We start from the raw sequence: 24,606 nt of genomic DNA, 5'->3' as shown, positions 1-24,606 counted from the left end.
TAAATCAAACGTGAAACAGAAGCATCATCAGTTTCACCCACCGTTTTCACTTGCGCGTGTCGCTGCGTTTGTATGTGTTACGAATGCATAAAATCCGCAATCGACCAATTACTATTCAGATCGTCCATTGACGAACACGGGGGCTCTCGTTAAAACTGGATTTACCAAGTGAAAAAACAATGTGTTTTTTTTTAAAACTCTTTTCGGGTTGACGTCATTAATATTACCCGAGACACATCCTCTCTCTTTCTCCGGGCTGTCTCTCGTTCGTTCGCTCGCACGTTCGTTCGCGCGCTTGTTTCCTCGTCGCGGGTCACGTCAGTGTCGATCGATTAATCGAATAAGCCTGCACGCCACGGCAAAATGACTGGTACGTAATATCTCGGGGGCTGTGTTGCCTTTTCGACCCAAAGTCGAATAGCATCGGACAGTTCTAGCGCGGAAGCGTACATTTTATTATATTTCCACGCGGACATTTCCGCTTTCGAACTTCGTTCGCCGATTAATTATTGTTCGGACTGCGGTTATGAAACAACGCGCCGGTAATTGGGACGCAGGATCGGTTCTTTGTCCTCCATGCACGCGAGATTTTAACCAGAACTATTATCCCTCCGTTCAACGTCGTACTTAACCCTCCGCGGGCATACCGGGTCGTTTATGTCTAGGCTAACATCAATTTTCAAACCTTGTGGAATTTTTATTTTTTATTGATACGGTAGGGGAGACCGGGGCTGGTTGACTAACTTTTCACCAGGGACCCTAACTGTTATAACCAAAAAGAAAAAAAGTCATGGAATAACAAGTATTTAACAAATAAGGATTATAAGTATAAACAAAAATTGTTTCTCTTGTTGGTAAATGTTATCGTTGAGAGAAATTCATTTCGATCACTTATAACAGTTATCAATGAGAGAATTTCATTTCGATCGCTCATAACAGTTACTGACGAAGGAAATTTGTAATAGTTATTATTAAATAGAATTTGTGTTGAATTCCGAAAATGAAGCGTTGCGAAAATTAAAGTTGAACCTTGAAATACTTTTTTTTCGACACAGCTGTCACGATGTTTCAAGTTCTAGTTGATCTATTTACCTGAAATTTTGAGCGAATCTTCAGCACACACCGTTTCATAAAAAGAAAACAAACAATTTAAAATCCGTCCACTTTTACTCATCTTCTTATCGTGCTACAGGCCGAAGACCATAGAGACGCGTGTTTTAAGAAAAATTGATTTTGTCAAGGTTCTAAACCGACTCGCCCCCCTCAACTCCCGTGAAACGGGGCCGAACCAATTCTCGCAGTAAATTTTGTAAACTGGAAGCAATTGTTTTATGCGCAGCTCCTTTTCCGGCAAGTTAAAATATCTCTTGCCAAGCATAGCGTCGCGCAATTTCCGCGTCCTTTCAAATTGAAGATCAGCTTACGCTGGCTGGAAAACTTTTAGTCTTCGAGCTCTCTAACCGGAAGCCGCGGAATTTTTCTTACGATGAAATGGCGGTTGGCGAAGATCGTGCGACGGAATGACGCATATTTTTTTCTGCGAAATATTAAAGTGAAGCTCTTGATCTGAAGTGGCATGGAGTAAAATGAAGTAGCTTGGAATGCGATTTGAAATGGATCAAGTGGAATTTTATTTGCGGTCATAATTTTTGTTCAATTTCTTATTCTATTTTATACAAGTAAATTTCCTGTTTGAATATTTACGTAGACCAACTAGAATACCGATTTTACTGTTTGCTCAATTTCGACCATGATTCAATCATGATGCTATTTAAAGAATAAAAATACGAACGGTTCTAAAAAGACTCGACGAACGCAGCATATTTTCCTTCGCTGTTCGCAACATTACGAAGAGACTGTCCCGTGTGTGCAGAATTTCGCAAAAAAATCCATGAAAGCAGGCCCAAAAATCTGAATAAGGAATCTCGCAGAACTCTCGTCCGCTGCTGGCTCAGCGACTCGATTAAAAAATTCAAATTTTCCAGGAAGAAACGGTTCGACCGTGTCGCGCCATAATTTCGTTTATCGTTACAATACGACGTAGAACTGGAACGAAAGTATCGCGCCACCCCCGCTCACGACCATAAATCCCGAAGCACCGTCTTCCCGCGCGAACGACACAAAAAGCGTCAGGAGTCGCGTGATTGCAGCTTGCAGGGGCGTCGAAAGCGCATCGCCTCGAACGGATTTGCAGCCTCGATTAAATTCCGACTCGCCTTTTTCCGGCTGGACACCTCGGCTCTTTTTTTTCCAAATTTCGCACGGCAGAGAATCGTGGTTGTCGAAGAGACAGCGGGTTCGGATAGGAAAAAAGGCAGGAGCGAATGTGATAGCCTCGTTAAGCTTCGATCGCGGGCGAAGTGGTCGACGATTTGAAAAAGAAGGGAAAAAATCAGCGAGCGAACAGAAATAAAAACGGAGAAAGAGAGAAAGAGTGTGTGAGAGAGAGAGAGAGAGAGAGGGAAAGGGAAAACGAGCAGCGGTTGCCGCTGCTGGTGCAGCAGGAGAAGAAGAAGAGAAAAAAACAAGGTTCGCGCGACGAATTTCGCCGGAGTTGCTTTTTCCACCGATGAAACCGGAGCAGCAGCAACCAGCCGGCAGGAACAATGCAACTTATCGAGCGACACACATACCTGGTTATTGGTACGCCAGATAAGAGGCGAGCCGAAGAAAGAACGAAAGGATCGACAGGGAAAAGGTGGAATAGACGGACCACGCCGAACACGCGGCGCGGCCGTGTCACTTGGAATTAAGCCGCAACGATCCGCGTAATCGTAATCGTAATACACTGGTGCTCACTTAAACTCGCAAACTTTCGTATCCGGAAGTCGAATTATTGCGTCACAGGGCAGAGTTCCTCTTCGAGGCATCTACTCGAGCACAGCTCGACGACGACGTATCGGAATAGATAATAGCGAGCGAAATTGGGAGGGATACGCAGTTCGCTAAGCATCGACCGAGCGTTCTAACTTCAAAGGATACCGAGTTAAAGATAAACGTACCGTAAAGAAAATTTCAAATTCATTATTGTTCTACGTTCCCACAAGTGGCACCAGCGGACAAATGAAGTTCTTCCGATTAAAATGAATCCAAACACGACGTAAATCGGAATACATACTTTTATAGAGTAGCCACGAAGAAGTGACTACAACTGAAGCAGGGAAGCGGCGGGGGTAGCGACGGGCGCTTAAAAGTGTGCACTTATGTCTTAGGGTGGATTTATAGTGGAGCTGCGAGCATCGATGATAGCGGCGCGGTGAAAAGAAACCAACATTCGTGACAACATTTCGACACATACTAATGAAAAAGTATATATGTGTTTTCTTTGTTTTTCTTTTTTTTATGTATGTGTTTATAGTGGAGCAGCGAGGTGAGCTGTGCGGCGAAGAAAAGAAAAACAAAGAGAATACATATGTACTTTCTCTTTAGTATGTGTCGAAATGTTGTCACGAATGTTGGTTTGTTTTCACCGCACCGCTATCATCGATGCTCACCGCTCCACTATTAATCTACCCTTAACCTTCGATTACTCGCACACCACTTTCCACATAACTGGATACGAGGAACTTTACATCGCTCCAATATAAATAAATTTCTATTCAATGAAATAACTACTTTATTGCAAAATAGATATTTCCTACTATGGTCGACGCCTTTGGATATAAGTACTTGAAACTGTTGTATTCCGGATGAGGGTTAATAAACGTTATATAAACACTAGTTTATTAATAGAACTCCTTAACTATAACTCCGGCCACAAAGTACGAGAAGCGCGTTACAAAGTATGATTCGTCGGAAGTCCGGCAATTCGGGATAGACAGAAATTCGAAAGAGCGAGATCTTAGCTGCGCTGAGGTTTCTATTAAAAAAGCCTGGTTCAGTCTTTTGCGCGAACTTAAATAGAAGTCCCTTAAAGAAATGACTACAATGATGTGTCATAGTGCTGATTTCTGTGTGACTAAGGGTAGTGACCGGTCGAGGTTCACTGTCGAAAACATTTTAATCACTATTTATCATAAAGTAAATAGTTGGTCATAGAACAACACTAAATTCAATGTTTTTAGATTGGAAAATTAGTCCGATTTACATCGTGTTTGTACTCATTTTAATCAGAGGAATCTCAACAATCCACCTGTACTACATACAAGAAGGTACGACCAAAATGACTGAATATGAAATTTTCTGTATTGCACGATGTCCGATGGCCTTTTAATATTTTCACAGATTCATTAAAGAGATAAGGCTGAGTTATGGAAATGTAAGTGTAACAGACTTGTTACACTACTGTGCACAGGTGTACACGCGAGCACCGCGTCGACGGTACACTTATTATCACGATCGCTAACTGCCGCTAGGAAAATTAACAAAGTTCGGACCTCGTTTTCGGCCCCGAAACAAATGTTCCTATTATGGAATGCTCGTTAGGAGGCAGCGGCCCGTTGATCACAAGCTTTGATATTTAATCTCCCCGCGCGGCGATAACCGTTTTCAGCTCCGTTCTTTTATGCTTTTTTCAATTCGAAACTGTTCCGAGATCGCGCCCAACTTCGAATCGAACGATCGCGCGTTCTAGAAGGCGTTTAATTGTTGCCGATTTAATTGATTCGCGAAATTAATCTGGAAGCTGGTAAAACGCTATCTCGAATAGTGCATCGATAACTTTGATGTCGCGCGTGCAACTTGGAAAATATTGTAGAATACTTTATTTGATGTGGGTTTGCGGGATTGCATTTTATTGATGGGTAGTCCAAGATTGCTTTGTTTCTGAATAGTTGTGTATGGATAAATTCCGAGTTGTCGGAGTAACCTTAAAAGTAAAAGTTCCGAATGAATCGCCGTATAATTTTTTATGAAGATACAGATTTTTCAAATATTTCACTTTACGCAACAAGTTTCTCTCTCTCTCCTTTATTAATATTACGAAACATTTGATCAGGAAGACTTTCATTGGATTAAGGATTAACTGACGATTTATTGATAATTCAAGAACCGATTACTCAATTATCCAAGCTGAGAAAATGTACATTTCCTGTTCCAATATTGATATGGACTTGGAATTTCCATCTTAGTACTTTGACAAATACTATGGATAGCTTCTCGAGTTGTAATACCATTTCCTGTTCCAATATTGATATGGACTTGGAATTTCCATCTTAGTACTTTGACAAATACTATGGATAGCTTCTCGAGTTGTAATACCATTTCCTGTTTCGATTGATTTTGTCATAAAGAATTGATGTATTTTAAGTCGAAGATTGCAGTACCTTGTTTTTATACAATAAAGTCGTGAATAATTGGAATCTTTGGAATTTCAGCATCAAGAAATACTTTTTTAAAATGAATTTTTATATTGTCCCCTACAGAGGACTGCAGATGTTTGCGAAGTGCAATAAAAACAGTTATAAGCTTAATACCACTTTTATCGAAGACATTATCGTATTAAACCGTTTGATGGGGGGAATAAACTTTTGTTTGACTCGGGTCTCTGCAAATTGCACCAAGAAAATTTTATCTCGCGCGATGACCTGTAGTTCAGTTACACTGTGCTGTGTTTCCGGCTTTGATATCTTGATTTCCCGGAAAATTCAATACGTAATTATTTGTATTATCAAGAAGATAGAAAGTCTTTTCAGAGAGTTCCTTGAATTCTATCCTCTTGATCACATTTTTATCACTAGACTGCGAATCTCTATGCATTTATAGCAAAATTGAGTAGATGAAATTCCAAATTGTTGGAAAATTTTTAAAATTGCAGAGATGTCAATATATGATACTACTGTATTAAAATCATTAAGGGAAGAAATAACATTCAATTTAGTTTCCATTCCTTGCAATCGATGCAGACAATTTTTATTTCGCATAAAGATCCGCAGTCTATTTATCACGTTTGAGGAATCGAAGGACGATCTCCGTAATCCCATAATAGAACTTTTAGCAGAGAGTAAACTTACAGAGAAGATACTTCCAAGCGAAAAAGAGATAAGGTAGCCAGTAAATTGTCCATCATCTTTGCCGGAGCGAAATGATTGACGTATCTATCAACATCAATTCGTTCCGAAAACCGAGAATATAATTAAAAGTTCACCCTCTCTTTCGCATGGCGGCGAGCCTGATTTTACTTGGAGCAGACGAATGCGCGCGTGGTATCGCGATGAAAGCCGAAACGCAAATCCGCATTTAATTCACGGTGAATAATTCGTGTTCAATTGATTGCGGGCTAATCGCGGGCCCAACGCAAACAAAATAATTCATTCGTAATTTATGGCCGAGGCTCGGGCTATCGTCGGGTATATCTGAGACCCGGGAAATTATGTAAATCGAATTCCCAGCAACGTGACGTTTTTCCGGGTATGTCGTTGCAATTCGAGTTTAAAGGGATCTAACGGTCCACATGCAGACTAGTTGCGTTCGAAGAAAATCATAGGTTCGGGGAATAAATTTTGCCCCGTTTTCTTTCTCTTTTCTTTCTTCACTTTCTTTTTTTTGTGGAATATCGATTCCAGGCGAAATGAATTTTCTCCGTGAGCGGAAAAGTTGAATCTTTTTGATAGATTAATCCCGGCATGATCCTCGACTCCCCACCTCTTTCGCCCCCACCCTCGAGCTCCGCCCCCCTTTTTTATTTTCTCGATACGCTCGCGGAATTGAGTATTTTCTGATAACAGGGGAAATGAAAGAAACGAATCACTCCGAAACGAAGGAGAACGTTGCGAGAGAAGTCGGGTCGGGTCGGGTCGGTAGCCCGGGTTTTTCTGGGATCGTTCTTACATCAAGTATGTGTAACTGGCGCGGCGCGCTCCGCAAGGCTCGATCGATCGCTGTCTTTATTTTTCTGTCGGTAATTGCTTTCCTCAGCAATAAATGATTTCTCGAAACAAGTCGCGGCAGATCTGATTTATATCGAACGGGACTGTGAGTAACGTTCTGCCCGAGAAGCTTTGAGGCAGGGAGCGAGAGAGAGAGAGAGAGAGAGAGAGAGAACTCTCTTTTTGTTCCAAGCCTTGTTGGTTACTACGAAATCCTTGCCTCTCAAAAGACTCTCTTAGAAAAGCTTTCCATTCTTTCGCCGGAAACCCGATACGCCGTGAATCTGATACATCTATACCCGTATGTTGCTACGCGGAAAAAAGTAAAACGAGTACATTTTAATAATACCCGACTCGATTTTCTTAGTTTCATTTTGAATCCCGACGAAAACGCAGTAAAGGGAATTAATTAACTCGAGTAATTCGCTTCAATCTATAAAAATGGTGTTCTCACGAATTTCCGACAAGTTGATTTGTTGTAATTTAATTTCCTGAAAAATTCTTTGGTAACCAATTTCTGGCTAACAATGTTACAATTTACGTACTGTTTATTATTCCGGAACACGATATTGACGTTCCGCGCGTTCCCGCGGCGAAAATTTATCAATTTACTGTGTTTTAGATACAGAGAAATGTTTGGTTGCTCTCTAATTTAAATGAAAATTGATCCATTCCTTCAATACTAACATTATCGAACAGTTGGCGCGTTTACGATATAATAATATTTGATAATAAATAACTAATCGTGAATTTTATAGTGACAATGATTAGTTGGGATTTCAAGCCGGAGATAGAGAATAAAGGGATTAAAAAAATGCCAGTATCCAACTTTCATTTTGCAGAAAAATCCGTGGTCTAACAATATCAAGATTGAATTCATTCGGACATTCATTTCATAATTTTCTCATGGAAACATTTTTATAATTTTGATAGATGTAATGAAAAATCAGAGAGAGACGAGTCGTTTCATTAAACTGATGGTTCTAATATTAAAATATGAATTTTAAGCTACTTGTTGAATTAAAGCGAATGATAAAAATATTGAGTCGCGTTCCCTTTGGTTTCCGCGTGTTTCGTATGATTCGTTGAATCGAAACCGCCGCACACCGTCCTATCGTTTCGATTTTAATCCGATTCTGTTCCACGGTTGTGATTGTCGAGCGCGTTGTAACAGCGAAAACAACGCTGTCTATTTAAGTACCAGCGCAAGCCATCGTCGTCGCAAGCAAAACTAACTTCGTACACTATCGCGGATCCCGCCGAGTCTTTGATGGGGTGTTCGATGAGTTTATACACTTTGAGCCACCGCGCCGCGCCGCGCCGGATCGAAAGGAACGATCGCTGGCACGAGTCCATTGTCAGCGACCGGGATCGATCGAAGTCAGCGTGCTGAACAAAACGGATAGCTTCAGTCGACAGGATGATAGTTTCCTTCGGACGGGGACAACACCGCGACCACGGACGGATGATTCGTCCGAAATGTACAGGGTGTTTCAAGATTGCATGATCTCGACCCTTTTTCCAAGGTCAAACATTTTTTTTATCGCACCCTATATAAGCAGCGAAATCAAAAATACAATTTGAACACCGTTCAATAGTTAAAAATCTTTACGCAAGATGACGCAATAGGAGAATTTCGAAAGTAACTTTTTCAATTATTAGGTCATGTTTTTTTAAAAGCCAATTTTTCACCATTTTGAATAAGTTTCATGATTAGACAGCGGATATTTATGCAAAATGTGCAAAAATATATGCAAAATATATGCACGACATATGCAAATATATACAAAATAGTGAAACCAATTATACAATGTATACAGAATTTCATTTATTGTTCGCTGTAATTTGCATTACAATATGTAACTATGATTTTTTCCATATTATCGACGGTAAGTTGATGTCTTTTCTCGCTGAAGATTAATTTGCACACTGAAAATGTCCTTTCAACGTCACAGGACGTAATTGGTGCATATGTGTATTTTTTCCAATATCTTGCATCAATTTAGTCTGGTCCTTCAGTAGTGGATGCATGTTGAGTTTTGTTAAGTTTTAACAAAGGATCAAATCCTGTATTTTTTAAAGATCTTCTTCCATTTAGTTCGAATTATTTCTCCACAAGATCGAAATACCCTATCCAGCTCTTCAGTAATATCAGTAACTGATTCCTGCAATATGTAGGAGTCGGTATTTACACATCTTAAGGCCACGGCCAATTACTGCTGTTTCGTGCGAGAATCATATGATATGATACGATTCATATCACATAACGGCTCTTTACAATTAAATACACACGTACACATGTATTGGGTTGGCAAATAAGTTCGTTCGGTTTTTGTAATTTATTCCAATGTAAAAAACCGAACAAACTTATTTGCCAACCCAATATGTATGTACAATTAAATGCAAAATATGTCAAACATATATGCAATATATGTGAAAAATATGCAATATGCAAAATGTGCAAAATATTACTTATATTTTCAAAATCCTCTACAGACAAAGGTCCTATAATTTTATCTACTTTCTATAAAAATATGCATTTGCATAAACATCCGCTGTCCAGTTATGATTTATCCTATGATCTGTTGCGATTTTTCAGGCAACTTAAAAAGCCCATGCCCGTCTAATTTTTGTTTTTTATTAGCAAAAATTGAGTTACATTATTTTTTACGACTTTATTCGAAATGAAATGTTGCACCGCATAGAAAAATGTTGAATAAAGCGAGAACAATGGTAATCCGATGGTACATCCTCTCGTTAAACAGCACACCAAATTTTTCTTTCGGGCACTGCATTATTACCCTTGCGGTATTAAAAAGGCAAAAGGTGATGGAAATGCATACTATGGTTTTGGTTAGAATACACTACAAGGCAGGAAATAAAGATATTATATTAAATATTAATTACAAACGAGTTGAATTTTATTTCATTTAAAAAGAAATGCGTAACGTTCATATTTGTTAGACTTTGTTATAAAAAAAATCGTCATCAGACGAGTTTGACGTCAAAGGCTTAAAAAACAACTTTGAAGTTCACTAATCACCTTGAGCGAGCATGTTGGACGAAACAAGGGTGGAAAGAATCTTTATAGACTTCATTGTAGATGAATCGTGCAGGATGAGCATTCAAAGTGAAAAGTTTAAATTCGCGTTTAATCGTCTTTTCCCGAAGGGAATATTTTATCGGAGCCGCCGTCGCGCCGGGCATGGTGGGGAGTGAAATCGTTCAATCGATCAAATATTCGATAGGCAAAATGGCGTGGTTCCCCGCCGGTAAATTTCGAATTATTTGCAAATTGGCTCGCACGACTGTACCGGTCCGCGACTATTACCGTCCGCGCATTATTCCCGATTCTTGATCCGACAGTTCCGGTCGCTGTTCACGCCGAAACGATGCACGACCTCCATATTCTTCTATTTTTTCCCCCGCCGGAATTGAACGTGTCGGATCACCGACACAGGATTTACACCGTGTTTCATGTTGTGCGAGACTCGCGGTGAAGATGCAATGGAAAAAGACCGTGTCTTTTTTATTTGATCTTGTTTCACAGTTATAGTCGTCGCTTCTCTCGATAATGTGCCACAGCTCGTCTCTATAAGAAGACTGCTTCGAGATCTCCGGAATAAAAATGTTCTGAATCAATCGTACGAAATGGTAGAATCGAGGAGAACGCATTTCTAAAACCAACGAAAATTTCGAATAAGATCGCGACAAAATCGCATTGTGTAATTTCACTCTCGAGTCGACCACAAGGTGAATTTGATTTACGAAGGGTGAATTTCGTCTGTGAAAGGGTGAATTTGATTTTGTAAAAAGGTGAGCTAGGTCTGTGTACGGTTTCGCGTGCAAAATCTGTACAAACAGTTGGAAATGGAAATTTCAAGCTTAAATACTTTAACTGTACGCGGAGCCAACAATATACATACAACAATTACATGATACGTAACAACAATTGTAGCGTTTCACAATTGTTTGAAATAGTAAAGTTACACAGGGGACGTATACAGGGTGTCCTAAAAACGTTGTACTTCCTTGATGGGGGTGGTTCCAGAGGTCGTTTCAAGTACAACGTGATCTTGTATAATAGTTCAATTATACTGTTGCGACAAGTCTTGAAATAAAGAAAAGGTATTTAGTCGGTTCATTAATAATGATAGTCCAGCCAGTATTGTAATTGGACGGTTGGCGATTACTTGGGCGTTCCGACGGCGATCGTTCGCCGACGCCGGAACCGGTTATGACGGAACCATGGCGTCGAGACGCGCCGCGCCTCGTCCATCAGAAACGTTGGCAAACATTTGTTCGCTGGCGGCTGACGTTCTTAATGAAAATCGCTGCTTGTTTATCGGAGCATAAGAACATCGCGCTCGCGTCGATGCCGGAGAGTATCCTCCGGGCAGATTGTTCAACGATCGTCGTTGGACAGGATGATTCAATACCTTCGCTGACAGACCGATCTACCGGAAATAATCGCGTGAATTATCCTAGACATTTTTGCCGTACTCCACTGCTTCCTGCATCGACTCTTATCGATTCATCAATTTTCCTTTACATTGTCGTGGCCGACCGATTCGCTTTGTCTTCTTCATGAATTGGCCATAGCTGAAGTCTTGGTTCTCTCTAACAATAAAATGTACCACTTATTCATTCTAAATGATTTTAAATACTTTTTAATATTTAATATTTAATATTCTATTTAAATGGAATATAATTCAATCATTCTTCAAAAACAGTTACACAAATATGTATTGTCGATATTTCTTCCCAGTTTGGTCTAACCAACCGGAGAGAAATTAAACAATAATATCTATCAGATACTATAATAGAAATAATGTAACGAATCTTCAAAATGTGCATTAAAAACGCAATGATTCGCGGTTAAATTATATCCGATATTATATTTATCTTTAATATTCATTGCTATTGAAATGGCAAAGGGAAACGTAGCGAGATAGTGAAATTTCATCTGCATGCACAAATATATTATTCACAGTTACGCACATTGAATAATAATTAATAAATTCGAGTGAAATCGAATTAAATCGAAATCTATTGAATCCGCTCTCTTTTTTTATCGGGCCTCGCGAAAAGAAGAAACAGTGAATCTGTGTGCTTTCGTTTTCGTATTGCACTTTTCTAGCAATTTATTAGAATAGCGTGAACATCGTTGCGAATTATGCTATAGCAATTTCAGTAGCATCCGAGAGCCGCGATTCGAGCGCGGAGGGTTAAATTCATCGAGGGCGACCAAAATCCACGAATAAAAATTTCACGAGAAAGCGACCCGTGCTTTTCTTGCTTTAAGCCCCGCACGATGTTTTCGTTATTTAAAACGGACAGAGCTTTTGCATTCGGTCATACTTTTACCGACTCGTTCCCTTCCGTTCCCCCCGTGTGTTGCCTGTTAGTTTGACAAACGATGATGCCCGGGCTCGGTCCTCTTGATTCAACGAACAAATTGTGTCATTCATATCCCGGATTTCTTGGCCGTTTGTTTGGCTGCGTCCCCGGAGATCAACGGATCTGAAATTATTCTGCGACTAGGGGGCGATCTCACGAACCAAAAAAAAAAAGGAATAAACGAAAAGTCGCACCTCGCGAATTTGAGAAATTGCTTGCCGTTCGCGCCTTTATGTCCCCGAGTCATCGACACTGTATTGCGAACGGCGAGCTCGCGTCTCGAGGAAAACTTTCCGCCGCGTCTCGAGAATTCATGCACCCCTGAAGTTTTATATTCCGCTTTGATGCCGCGTTTTGAGCACGCTACGGTGATTCGGTTGTCGCGACTAGTTCTCCCTACATTTCAACAATTCTTCTCCCGGCTAACAACAAAGTGCTTCCCAGATTTTGTTGCCGTTCCGACAATTACTCGTCACGGCAAATAAATTCCCGGCGGAGTGCTGCTTCGATCTCTCCCGGATTTTCCTGCTCGAATTTAACCCTCGACGTGCTCGGTACGGACGATTTATCATTCCAACAGACGCCGATTATTTCAATTCTTTCACCCTTAACTTTACGGGATATTTCTGAAAATTTCCGATTATTAACACTTTACCTACCGGAAGCCTATCAATAGGGTTTTCAATAATTGTGCTGTACCAAAAGAAAGCATAGAAATTTTCTTTTACATTGCAATCTTAAATGAAACTATCAGATGACGTTATTGAGGCTGGCTTGTTAGTTCACAATGAAAATTGCTGTTGCTATTGAAGGTTCCATTAAAAAGTGTTTAGCCATGTACCATAGATTTTTCTAAATTATGCAATAATCACTGGTCGGTAATGTGTTAAGATTGTAAATGCTTCGTATTTTTGAAAAAATGGCCAAAAATTTGGACAGACACATTATTTTTATGCCTATAAAATAATGTGAAATAGTTATTTCTAAAGCTCCGTAAACCTAGTAGCGCTTTCTCGTTACTCGATAATGCGACGATGGGGTTTTTTAGTAGTCAAAAGTGCTAGAGATAAGAGATCAATCTACAGGCCGCGATCGACTTTAAAAGTAGTATTTTTACGTTTCAGCTGCATGATGCCGAATATTTCAAATTACGTTGCCGAATTATAAGACCGTTATTATTTCACTGTGTTTCCAACCCCGCGAAATCATTGATCCGCATTGAACAATTTGCGAAAAAAAAATTAAACCGACTTCGAAAAGATTGTATTCTATTTAAGTTCGTGCGTATTCACATAAATTAAATGGAAATTATTTCATACTTTTTAGTGCATTTTTTAGTGCGTTTCAAAGTCGGTTTTTTTATAAAAATTTTTTATTTCACACTTTTTAGTGGAACGAGCAGAATTTGTAGAACACTGTAGGATGATTTTTCGGTCTTATTATAATAGTTATTTGGAATAAAAATTTCGTCCTGATTGGTCCAGCCATCTCGGCATAATCGGCGAACATACATAGAAAAAAAGCGATAAAAAAGGCACATTCAGATCGAATTGAGTAACCTCCTCCTTTTTCGAAATTGGTTAAAAATGGACGTTAAGCATATCGAGCCTTAGATTTTCAAATTCGATTTTGGCAGACCGTGACAAAGACCAATCTTTATTTTGCGTCAGTGCCACAGAGGAAGGACAAACGTTTCATGTCCACGTCACTCGGATCAGGTTTTGATGTTTCTAGACCTGCCGGACTGGTTTGCGATTTCCTAGGTCTGCAGCAGTTTACAATGTCAACAAGTTTAGCAACGCAATTGATCGTTCCTACTATCAGTTTCATTACTCGGAATATTCGATATCAATGTGCGAACGGATATCATTGGAAACACGGTTTTGATATGATTGTATATCTTACTGGGACGAACCTTGACATTCGAACGAAATTAACCATTTCATTCATAAGCTGGAGCGACTGTTCAGATTGGACAAACTCGAACATTTTTCGATCTGCACGTTAATTATCGTGATCTGCTTTTTTCCGTGTGATTCGATGACATCGAAAATTGTTCGTATTTACCTGTGGACGAAGTTTGTCCAATCTGTGCAGCTATTATCTAAACAATGCCTTTCTGCGATTATTAAACTTTATTAGTATTATTAGTATTTTATCTCTTACTTCATTAGTATTTTTATCTTACTTGTACTATTAAAGAACCAATGGAATTTCTATCTGCACTCAAATTCTGATGACGTAATTTCATTCTCAATCTCGTTCAATGACGTATGAATTTCTGCATTACGATGAAGCGATTGGATAGATCGTCAACTGGTCTTACGATCCTCATTGACATAATTTCTATTGTTCTTCAGATGCATGGCTTAAAATTGCACATTCATTTGTGAACTCGCTCTTACCATATGTTCGTCCCTCAAATATAAGATTCGTGTAATAATATTAGACACGTATACACTCACGGTATGCAAGAATCCTTATTTTATTGAACACTCAAGTGTTTCTTGACGAAGCAATTAGCGTAGCAAATGTCACTTTACTTCTACCTTTATTTCTTTTAGTTTACTACGAACAATCTGTATTTGCTTGAAGATTTTTTTATTGTTTGTTTAGAACTCTCACACTGTTCTATATTTTTCTGTTTAACGCTAAACCTACCGAGCCTTTAAAGAAACTGGTACACACACACACACACATGTTCACTTATAAAAATGACAAGAATGATTTTATTTAGACTTTATGCAGCTTCTATTGTGATATGTGCTCCACTAAAGATATCTATACAATCATTTCTTATCAAATTATCATATGTTTATTATATGTATCAATAATCGTAACATAAAAAATCTGGAACCGGTCTCATTTTGACCATAAAAATAACAAGATTAAATTTATTTATATTTTGTGCGATTTTTACTATAATATTATACTGGAGTCAAACGATATAAATTCGCATGAAAACAGCTTTACAATTTCAATAGTTGTCAAATAAAAAATCTAAAATGGTCCCTCGTGGTAGGTTTAATGTTAAAAAGATCCCCAAGTAAAATGCACCTACACTTTTTTTTTAAACAGTTGTTCGATCGTGCTGTACACCGCTCGCATTACGATAAAAATTGAAAACAAATAATGCTACCAATTCAGCAACGGCCACACACGTACATACACATACTAAACGATTTAATTAATGTTTACACGTACGTGCAGCTGTAACGAGGCTCATACGATATTCCAAACGTGCAATAAAAAATCATGATCGCTTTTACGTCTCAATTTAGGAGTCCATAAAACGATTCGACAAAAATTGTCCGCGTTATTAAGCCTCCCGCGTTGGCGACGTGGCAAAAGGATGTCATCCGCAATAAAAGTCGTGTAACCTGCGTTCTTGGCACGGTTATGGCAAGGCTAAACGTCAGAGGAAAGTAAGACTCCCAAGGTCGCCGGTGAATTCGAGCCCGGGATCGGGAGCGTATCGCCTCGAGGTGCGATTGCCCAACCGGTTGCTCGCGTTAATCGATTATCGCCGGTTCCGATCTAGTCCCGAAGTGGCTCTCGATCGTCCTTGGCGACGTTAACAATTAGCCGAAATTAATAATTGCCTCCTGGCATTCGTTGGAGTCGCAAGTCTCCAAGCGCGCGAGCCCGATTAGAATCGTTATGGTCAACCCGCGCCGATATCAACTGCGCTGCGTTTACACGTCGCTGTCCTTTTCTAAATGTAGCGTAAATGTACCTATTACCGCGGCTGTACGTTTTACTGCGGTATTTTTTCCCAATCAGCTTAAAATACGTCGAAATCAATATTTAGCCAAAATCAATTTATACAATTCAATGAGAATGTATTCCCGTTGGCGAGGCGAACAAAATTCTCAATCGTTCTCATATTTTTATAATTTCAGGATTTGAAAAACCATTCTTCATGAAACATAGGGTAAACGTACCTATTACCGCGGCTGTACGTTTTACTGCGGTATTTTTTCCCAATCAGCTTAAAATACGTCAAATTCAATATTTAGCCAAAATCAATTTATACAATTCAATGAGAATGTATTCCCGTTGGCGAGGCGAACAAAATTCTCAATCGTTCTCATATTTTTATAATTTCAGGATTTGAAAAACCATTCTTCATGAAACATAGGGTAAACGTACCTATTACCGCGGCTGTACGTTTTACTGCGGTATTTTTTCCCAATCAGCTTAAAATACGTCGAAATCAATATTTAGCCAAAATCAATTTATACAATTCAATGAGAATGTATTCCCGTTGGCGAGGCGAACAAAATTCTCAATCGTTCTCATATTTTTATAATTTCAGAATTTGAAAAACCATTCTTCATGAAACATAGGGTAAACGTACCTATTACCGCGGCTGTACGTTTTACTGCGGTATTTTTTCCCAATCAGCTTAAAATACGTCAAATTCAATATTTAGCCAAAATCAATTTATACAATTCAATGAGAATGTATTCCCGTTGGCGAGGCGAACAAAATTCTCAAACGTTCTCATATTTTTATAATTTCAGGATTTGAAAAACCATTCTTCATGAAAGATAGGGTAAACGTACCTATTACCGCGGCTGTACGTTTTACTGCGGTATTTTTTCCCAATCAGCTTAAAATACGTCAAATTTAATATTTAGCCAAAATCAATTTATACAATTCAATGAGAATGTATTCCCGTTGGCGAGGCGAACAAAATTCTCAATCGTTCTCATATTTTTATAATTTCAGGATTTGAAAAACCATTCTTCATGAAACATAGGGTAAACGTACCTATTACCGCGGCTGTACGTTTTACTGCGGTATTTTTTCCCAATCAGCTTAAAATACGTCGAAATCAATATTTAGCCAAAATCAATTTATACAATTCAATGAGAATGTATTCCCGTTGGCGAGGCGAACAAAATTCTCAATCGTTCTCATATTTTTATAATTTCAGTATTTGAAAAACCATTCTTCATGAAACATAGGGTAAACGTACCTATTACCGCGGCTGTACGTTTTACTGCGGTATTTTTTCTCAATCAGCTTAAAATACGTCGAAATCAATATTTTGCCCCGAATCGATTTGTACGATTCAATGAGAATGTATTCCCGTTGGCGAGATAGTCATATTTCTATAATCTCAAGATTTGAAAATCCATTCTTCATGAAAGGTAGGTAGTAGAACTCTAAGATCTAAGAAACAGCAGGGACCCTCGAGCTTCTTGGATCAAGTGTCTGCTGTAATTGAAAATTTTGTGTCGAGCTGTGAAATGAAATCTGACAGCAATGAAGCACGTGAAAAACGTTTCTGTGTAAATTGCAAGCGCTGCGCGGTGATTGCGATTCGCAGTTATCGCGATTCGGGAGACCAATTGGATGACCACCGGCGAAGACCCGCAACTTTTTCCGAATGGTTGTCCGTCGAAAAAGAAGCGAGCAAATGGAGAAGAGTGGGGGGAAAAGAGAGAGAGAGAGGGAGAGAGACGAGGTTCCGGCCGTCACCGGGGAAAAGTTTACTTTCCATGGGTCTGGGAATTTTCTGTTGCCGTGCAAATTATTAAGCGCGAATCGGAGCGATAAAAATGTAATCTGCGGCTCGGTCTAATTGGAACCGGTCCATCCTTTTTTTTTTTGTTTTCTTCGTACTTCGTAGTTTTCATTCCGCGGCGAACCGGCCGATGGAACTTATCATCTTCATATCGAAGATTCCGAGGCATAGTGATTCATTGGTTTCCGAGGCCGCGGTGAAATGCTTGTGTAAATTAAGTGAGGCACAGCCGGTCGATCAGGAATGCGAAGAATTTGGATGGGGCTGTGGAATTGGATTGAATCGGATGGACCGTTTGTCGGGCACGAGAGTGATTCGGAAAATGTGGTCTGTAGACAGAATCTTAGGACGTCGGATTATTTAAATAAAATCGGAATGTGCGTTATTTTACAGCGATTTGATCGTGGAAAAGTGATTCACGATCACGAGCCCAATCTCGATGAAGATAATCGAGTCGTGTTAATAGGAATCTTATCTTAATTGACTTCACACAGTAGCTCGTATCGGTTCGAATGATTTCAGATAAACTGTCTTCCAGAGAAATTACGAAACATCCATTAGGATTCGTAGAAATGAAAGCCGCTCGGCGAGATCGATACGGTATAAATTTCTAATAATAAATTCTTACCGTGGCAAAGTTTGGTCGAAATTGTGCGCTGAATTTGTAACGCGCGATCAATTGAATATTCAAGCTGTCGTTTCTATCAGCTTCAGAAAATATTTACAATGAACGTTCAAAGCGTATTCCCACCTTTTTGAAAATTCATATTGTTGTCGACCGCTCTGCCGCGCGGTATTATTTACAATATTATAATTATGAATCAGGAAGAATGGAACCGGTCGGTATTAGTACGTACACACACGCACGGCGAAGCCTTTGAATCTGTAATAAACGGCGCAGCAGCCTTCTAAAAAATTAAATGCCCCAGCTGGAAACGTGTGTCCAATTTAACATTAATACGTTTTTACGATTCTACCGGCGCTTCAAAGTGTATGAAAATGCGTACAGTTAGCATATCGCTCGTGTCTCGGGGAGTTGCGCGTATTGTAAAAACCGTGCAATATTAACCGGGAGTGCCGACCAGATAGTGGACTGTTTAATTAAACGAAATCGAGTGGAAGTTCCTTAGAGTGCTATAAAGTGGCTGACGTCTAATTAGTTACAGTTAATAAGAGCTGTATTAACGGGCTGAATCGTTCATTATAAACTGCGCTAACTACTTCAACTTTGTACGACACACTTTTCTCGCTTTCTCTTTTATACACCTTCCACCGTTTACTGTTATTCAATCGCCACGCGGTGGGGTGTTTGGCCGAAAAGCAGGAAAAAAATAGATTTCTATATTTTTGTTGTCCGACGTAGTCAAAAGTCTGTAGAATACGGCTTCAACATGTGTTTTTTTATTTTATTTGCATATTCGTGACGTAGTTTTCTTTGTCAAAAGTCTAGAGATTTTACGACGCGCTTCACGTTCTTAAACAGTTTCTGTAACAGTGTTGGTTCATTGGCGATTTTAAAGTGTTGTAAGGAAAATTGTGTCAATTCTTGCATCAAGATGCATTTTTCATCTCGTAATGTTATAGCTGACGTCAAGACGAATTCAACGACCCACTATATGTTGTGACCTTGAGCCTAGAAATAACGCTGAAATAATTTTTTCCGGCTTTTCCGGCCAAATACCCCGCTGTGCGCCGCGCCGCGGCTCTCATTGTCAGCACTGTTACAGCTTACAGCCACTCCAAGAAACTCGGAGCGCTTAGCTGCTTAGAAACAATGAGCTAATACTGCCGCAAGTTCTGCTAGTCAATTTAGTAATTAATTTCTCGCATGGAATATTCTCGGTCCGTTAAAACGCATCTCTTTGAGCCAAACCGACACAAGAAATCGTAACATTGTTACCAGCGTTCTACGCGTATAGGTGTTTAGAAACAACACGCTAATAAGTTACAATATCTCTTGGTGAATTGATGAATGAATTTCTCGATTCCAGTCAGAAGAAATACCGATTCGTAATTCGTATTAATCCAACGTAGCAAGACACGCATAAACGCGCACGTCTGCAGATTGATTTAAAATTCCGGCAAACAAACGAAGCTTCTCTCACGGATTACCTCGGACATAAAATCAAACCCGATGGAATTTGATTAAAATCTTTACTACATATTCGTAACTCAGTTTTGTAACGAATGCATAAATATCCGGGGCGCAGTCCGGGAAGATAAATTGGGTAGAGAATTCAGCGCTGAAAATCCATGACTGTGTCGGATCATTTCGAGAGTACAATGGCGGCGCGAACTACATCTGAAAGAACGTTCTTTAACATTATCTAATCAATTTCCGGTAAATTATTATTATCACAAATAGAGGAGATATTTAGGTGGCTGCATTTAGATGGACCAATCTGTAGAAAAAAAAAGATATAATGGACAGTGTCTAATTACTAGACTGCGGATCTTTATGCAAAATAAAAATGTTCTGTATCAATTTTAAAGAAACAGGGTCCAAAGAAAAAGTTCTTTCGTTTTTTAATAATTTTGATGTGTCTAAATTCTCTTAACCTGCAACACTTTTTTAAATTGGACTTACACATTTTTGTGATAACTGCATAAAATCCGTAGTCTCTACTAATTACTATATAATAGTTGTACACTAAATAATTATTAGTATAAGATTGGTTTAATTCGAGGTTTAGATTACATTGATTTTGATCGAGCTTATTTTCACATTTCTCCGGATTTTGACGATTTTGGAGTATTGTGGCGGTGGTGTTGCCACGTTCCCTTCGTCGGTGATATTTGCTCGGCGGGTCGGTATCATCGGGGAATCTTCTCCAATAATTGTTTTACCTAGTGTGTTTTAAGCGCGACACAAAACTCGAGTTCGCGTACGTGCGCGGAAAACGAGAAGCCCCGATTGCGGATTCGGCCCGTTCCGAGACAATGGCGTAGCACTGGAATCACCGTGAACTCATTGCGACCGCATTATACGCGCTGGGAATTAACCAGGATCGTGACTCAACCGATCCCCCGTCACAGCGACGCGTCGCTCCCGTTAACAACAATGTCTTCGCCGTGACACCATTGTCAGATGCTCGCGACTTCCGGCAACCTCGCAACTAGAGCCTTGCTTCTTGCTAACAAGTGGAGGCCGCAGTCGCGAGATACTTCTGACGAGGTTGCTCGCAATAGGCTTCAATTCGTACTTATTATCAGCTCGTACGATAACTCGCTTCGAATTCGTTCTAATTAACACCCCGCACAACTACTTTTCCGTAGAACAATACTAATTTTTCATTTAATAATATGAGCCTCCTTCAAATACAGGGTGAACCACGAATCGTGACCAGTAGAGATTACTCTGTTACAGAGGTGGGCATTATTTGGCGAAAAAAATATTTGAAATACTATTTAATATTTTGAACAACTCCATTTAATCTTCACTTGAAGAAATCCAGCGGCAGAAAGAAGTTCCCTCTTCCTGATTTAAAAACGAGAATTTCCACGAAGATTCGCAATTGCAAAATATTTAACGGAAGCGTGAATTCAGGTTGCATGCGGAATTAAGGTTCGCTGTTTTCCGGGCGAATCTGTACACGTTCGAAATAATACCTCGCGATATGTATTCGTATATTTTTGGTTTTTAGGGATCATATTTCTCCGGGGGTGGTTGTCGCGTCGGCCGCCGGTGCCGCGCTGTGAGACACGGGGAATTGTTTTTCGCAAAGATGAATTTCGCGGGCGATGGGATCAATTTTTAATACCTTGATCGCCGTGTAACCGGAGGTCATCCGTCCTTTTTTTTCGTCTTGGCACCTCGACTCGCCATGAATCACCGTGAAGAGCGCCGGATCCAAGAGAAAAATAGAACATCCCGGCCGTTTAGTCCCGCGAATATTTTACAGGCACTTTGCCCGCGAATAATGCATCGGATGTAATACACGGCCAGCGTAAGAACCTGATTTTATTGTGTATTATGTACGGCGCAGTGGCCGACGCGACTTCAGCCTGGTGGTGCATTGAACATGATACTTTCTCGGAGCGTTTATAGATCTTACGAGGGAGGCTGCCCAATCGTACCACGACGATTTTAATGGAATTTTCCTACGATATAAAATAGCCGTGAATATTGGGGTTGAAAAATCTATTTTATTGAATATCTTCGAAACTATTACGACTAGACGGAAATTCCAAAATCCAATTTGTGCGTGTTTGAATGACAAATGACGTCACAGACTTTAGCCAATAATTCGGCTAGAACCGAAAGTCCGTGCGAAATGGCCAATCGGACGGCTAGCTGCCGCATTCCTTTCGAATTCCTGCCAGGAGACAACTTGTGAGGCACGGACAGAACATACACTGCTGTGCAAAAGAAAGAAGCACTCGGCCATATTGAATAGAAAAGCGTAAAATATCAAATAAGAACACAGTAAGTTGTGAAAAAGGATTCTGCTGTTTAATTGAATAGTTCTGATAATATATGTGTTATCGCGGATTATCTAATAATTTAAATGCAATCAATCAATCATTGCACAATACAATTTCTACATAAAGATATTGTTTGTCATTATATCTTATAATTATACTGAGTGCTTCTTTCTTTTGCACAGTAGTGTATATGGTCTAAGGCCAAAGGTTCAGATTTTTAGATGATTGGACCCGTGATTCATCGCGCGTATTGTTGGAATGTTTAACGGGGAACCTGACGGGGAAAGCGGAAATAAAATATACGGACACTTTCCGTCGTGTTTTTAAATACATAATGCAAGCGAGCGCTTTGGGAACGACCGCCGCCGTTTGAAATATTAACATTTCGCTGTTGTGCCTTCAAGTATTGCGAACCAGAGAATTTTTCAAAGTGAAACGTCTTTTTTTCCTCGAACGAAAATTATAACAATACGCGCGCGGGAAACTGGCGCATTTTCCAGAGGCACTTCAGACAATTTTTCTTCCGGTCCGGAAGTTCGGTTTTGAAACATGCGTGGAATCTACGCGAGTTCTTGTTTATTCTGGCTTTTTAACTGGCTGGTGATATCTGTGGTTGTTAGGAAGAATGCCGCAAGTCACAGAATTTCACTTTCGGGATATTGCCATTTCAAGTTTTGATCACTAAAATGATTTTTTTCAGCCTTTCGAGTTTATCTTCATGAATAATATGCTCTACAGCTCAATTAAAGCGTGAATTCAAATTTTTTGAAATTGTGACACGCGGCGTTTTTCCTTACAACACCATAGATGTATCGATTAAACTAGCATGATCAAACAGTATACACGAGAAAAATATTATTCTCTTGGCGAACTAGTTTGATAGCACTGCAGTCAATAATACAATTTCTCTGGAAGATTGTTATCAACTCCCCCAGTGCCATTTATTCGCACTTGCAGCTAATCGTCATCAGACTACGGTTCTGTGTGCATTTATGGCTAATGAAAATGTTCAAGAAAAGGCTAGAATATGAAATTCGAAAGAATCTTGTACAATTTTCATTTGTTTTGTATGTACAAAGGCTGTTTCCATAAAATATGCGATTTTATTTCATCCCACTTTCTTAAAATTTGTGAAGGAACATTGAAAAACGCATAAACATCCGCAGTGTATCAGACATACAATCCAATTTATTTTCTGACGAGTGCTGATGACGAATCGCATTCGTCATTTCAGTGTAAGCGGGTTTAAAGTTTGATTCCTTCAATTAGAGGCCTTGAAATACAAAGTAGCCGCATGAATGACGAATGAATCAATTCGTTATCGCTGAATAGAGGATAAATCTGTGCAACACTTAGTCGCTGCTGATTAATGCTAACAATTGCACAATGGTTTAATCCACTCGCATAAAATAGAATGGCATTTCTTTGTTGGCTCCTACACCCTGCGATTGATCAGTATCAAACTTTTATCACGTAGCTCTTCACGCTACATTAGATTAATCGCGTACGTTTATTATGTCTGCAAAAAGTTTCATAGTACACTGGGTGAAAAAATCAAATGATTTATATTGCTTCAAAATCAATCTAAAATAGCTGGGTAGCTACTACATTAATATACGATAAAAAGTGAATAATCTTTGACGTTTGAAGTGTACGACACCTAGACGCTATTTTAAGGGAATAGTTTAAGACGATGGAACTATCTAAAGGTATGATTTTACATATATTATTAATAATACTTTCCGTCATCTGTCGCAAATTTGAGTGTTCATTAACGAATGATCGGCGTTTAAAGAATAGATTTGGACGACCATCACTTTGGTACATTTCATTGAAAGCTTCTCGCGAAATCATAAAATTATCGAAACAATCTAGTCGCAGCTGATTGAATGAACTGGAAATAGTTTAAACATCACGCTTAATGTGGTCCTTTCGTTCGAGAAGTCTGACATGAAAAATGCCCAGGAATTTCAAATTAGTTCGGATGCGAATAATTCTCACATCTTTAAAAAAAACCTTGGAAGTTTCCAAATCAGATGAACCGGTAGGACAGCATCATGTCAACCGTGAATGACGGAATTTCGCCGAGCGTCGTAATTGACGGACGCTGCTTAGTTTTAAACAAACGAAACTGCAAAAAGCACGAGTGTCACGATGAAAGAAGTTCCAAATGAATGAATTTGATTTTCTCCATAGAAGAAGATAAATTGACATCTTCCATTAAAAAGAAAAACAAACTCCTCCTTTAAATTTTTTTGAAAATTTGGTAGGTACAGCGGAATGAATGATAAAAGGATCGATATCGCTCTTCGAATTCGTAATTATCATTTACCGAGTTTCCTGGATGGAGATACGGGAGGCTCGCTCTTTAAAATTTATCTTCGCTCTGTGTTCATTAATTCCTGAAGAGAGCGCTTTCTAAAAAAATTCTTGACCCGA

The 24,606-nt window shown here is 39.4% G+C and overlaps 1 protein-coding gene across 13 annotated transcripts in view; it reads right to left on the bottom strand.

Moving 5' to 3' along the window:
• Positions 1-24,606, bottom strand: part of LOC143209678 (choline transporter-like protein 1) — a 108,623-nt gene that overhangs the window by 29,669 nt on the left and 54,348 nt on the right. For 2 of the 13 annotated variants that reach the window (XM_076425668.1, XM_076425669.1), the window contains one exon: positions 42-155. The exons of 10 other annotated variants lie outside the window; for them this stretch is intronic. The gene's annotated coding sequence lies outside the window, so the exon portion shown is untranslated. Of the gene's footprint in view, positions 1-41; positions 3,327-24,606 lie in introns of those variants that run through there. One more of the 13 variants, XM_076425667.1, reaches the window with a different exon arrangement.

This window comes from Lasioglossum baleicum, chromosome 6, assembly GCF_051020765.1.
Source record: "Lasioglossum baleicum chromosome 6, iyLasBale1, whole genome shotgun sequence".
Classification (NCBI taxonomy): domain Eukaryota; kingdom Metazoa; phylum Arthropoda; class Insecta; order Hymenoptera; family Halictidae; genus Lasioglossum; species Lasioglossum baleicum.
Note: the sequence above shows the minus strand (reverse complement) of the source record. Positions and strands in the feature narration are given on the sequence as shown.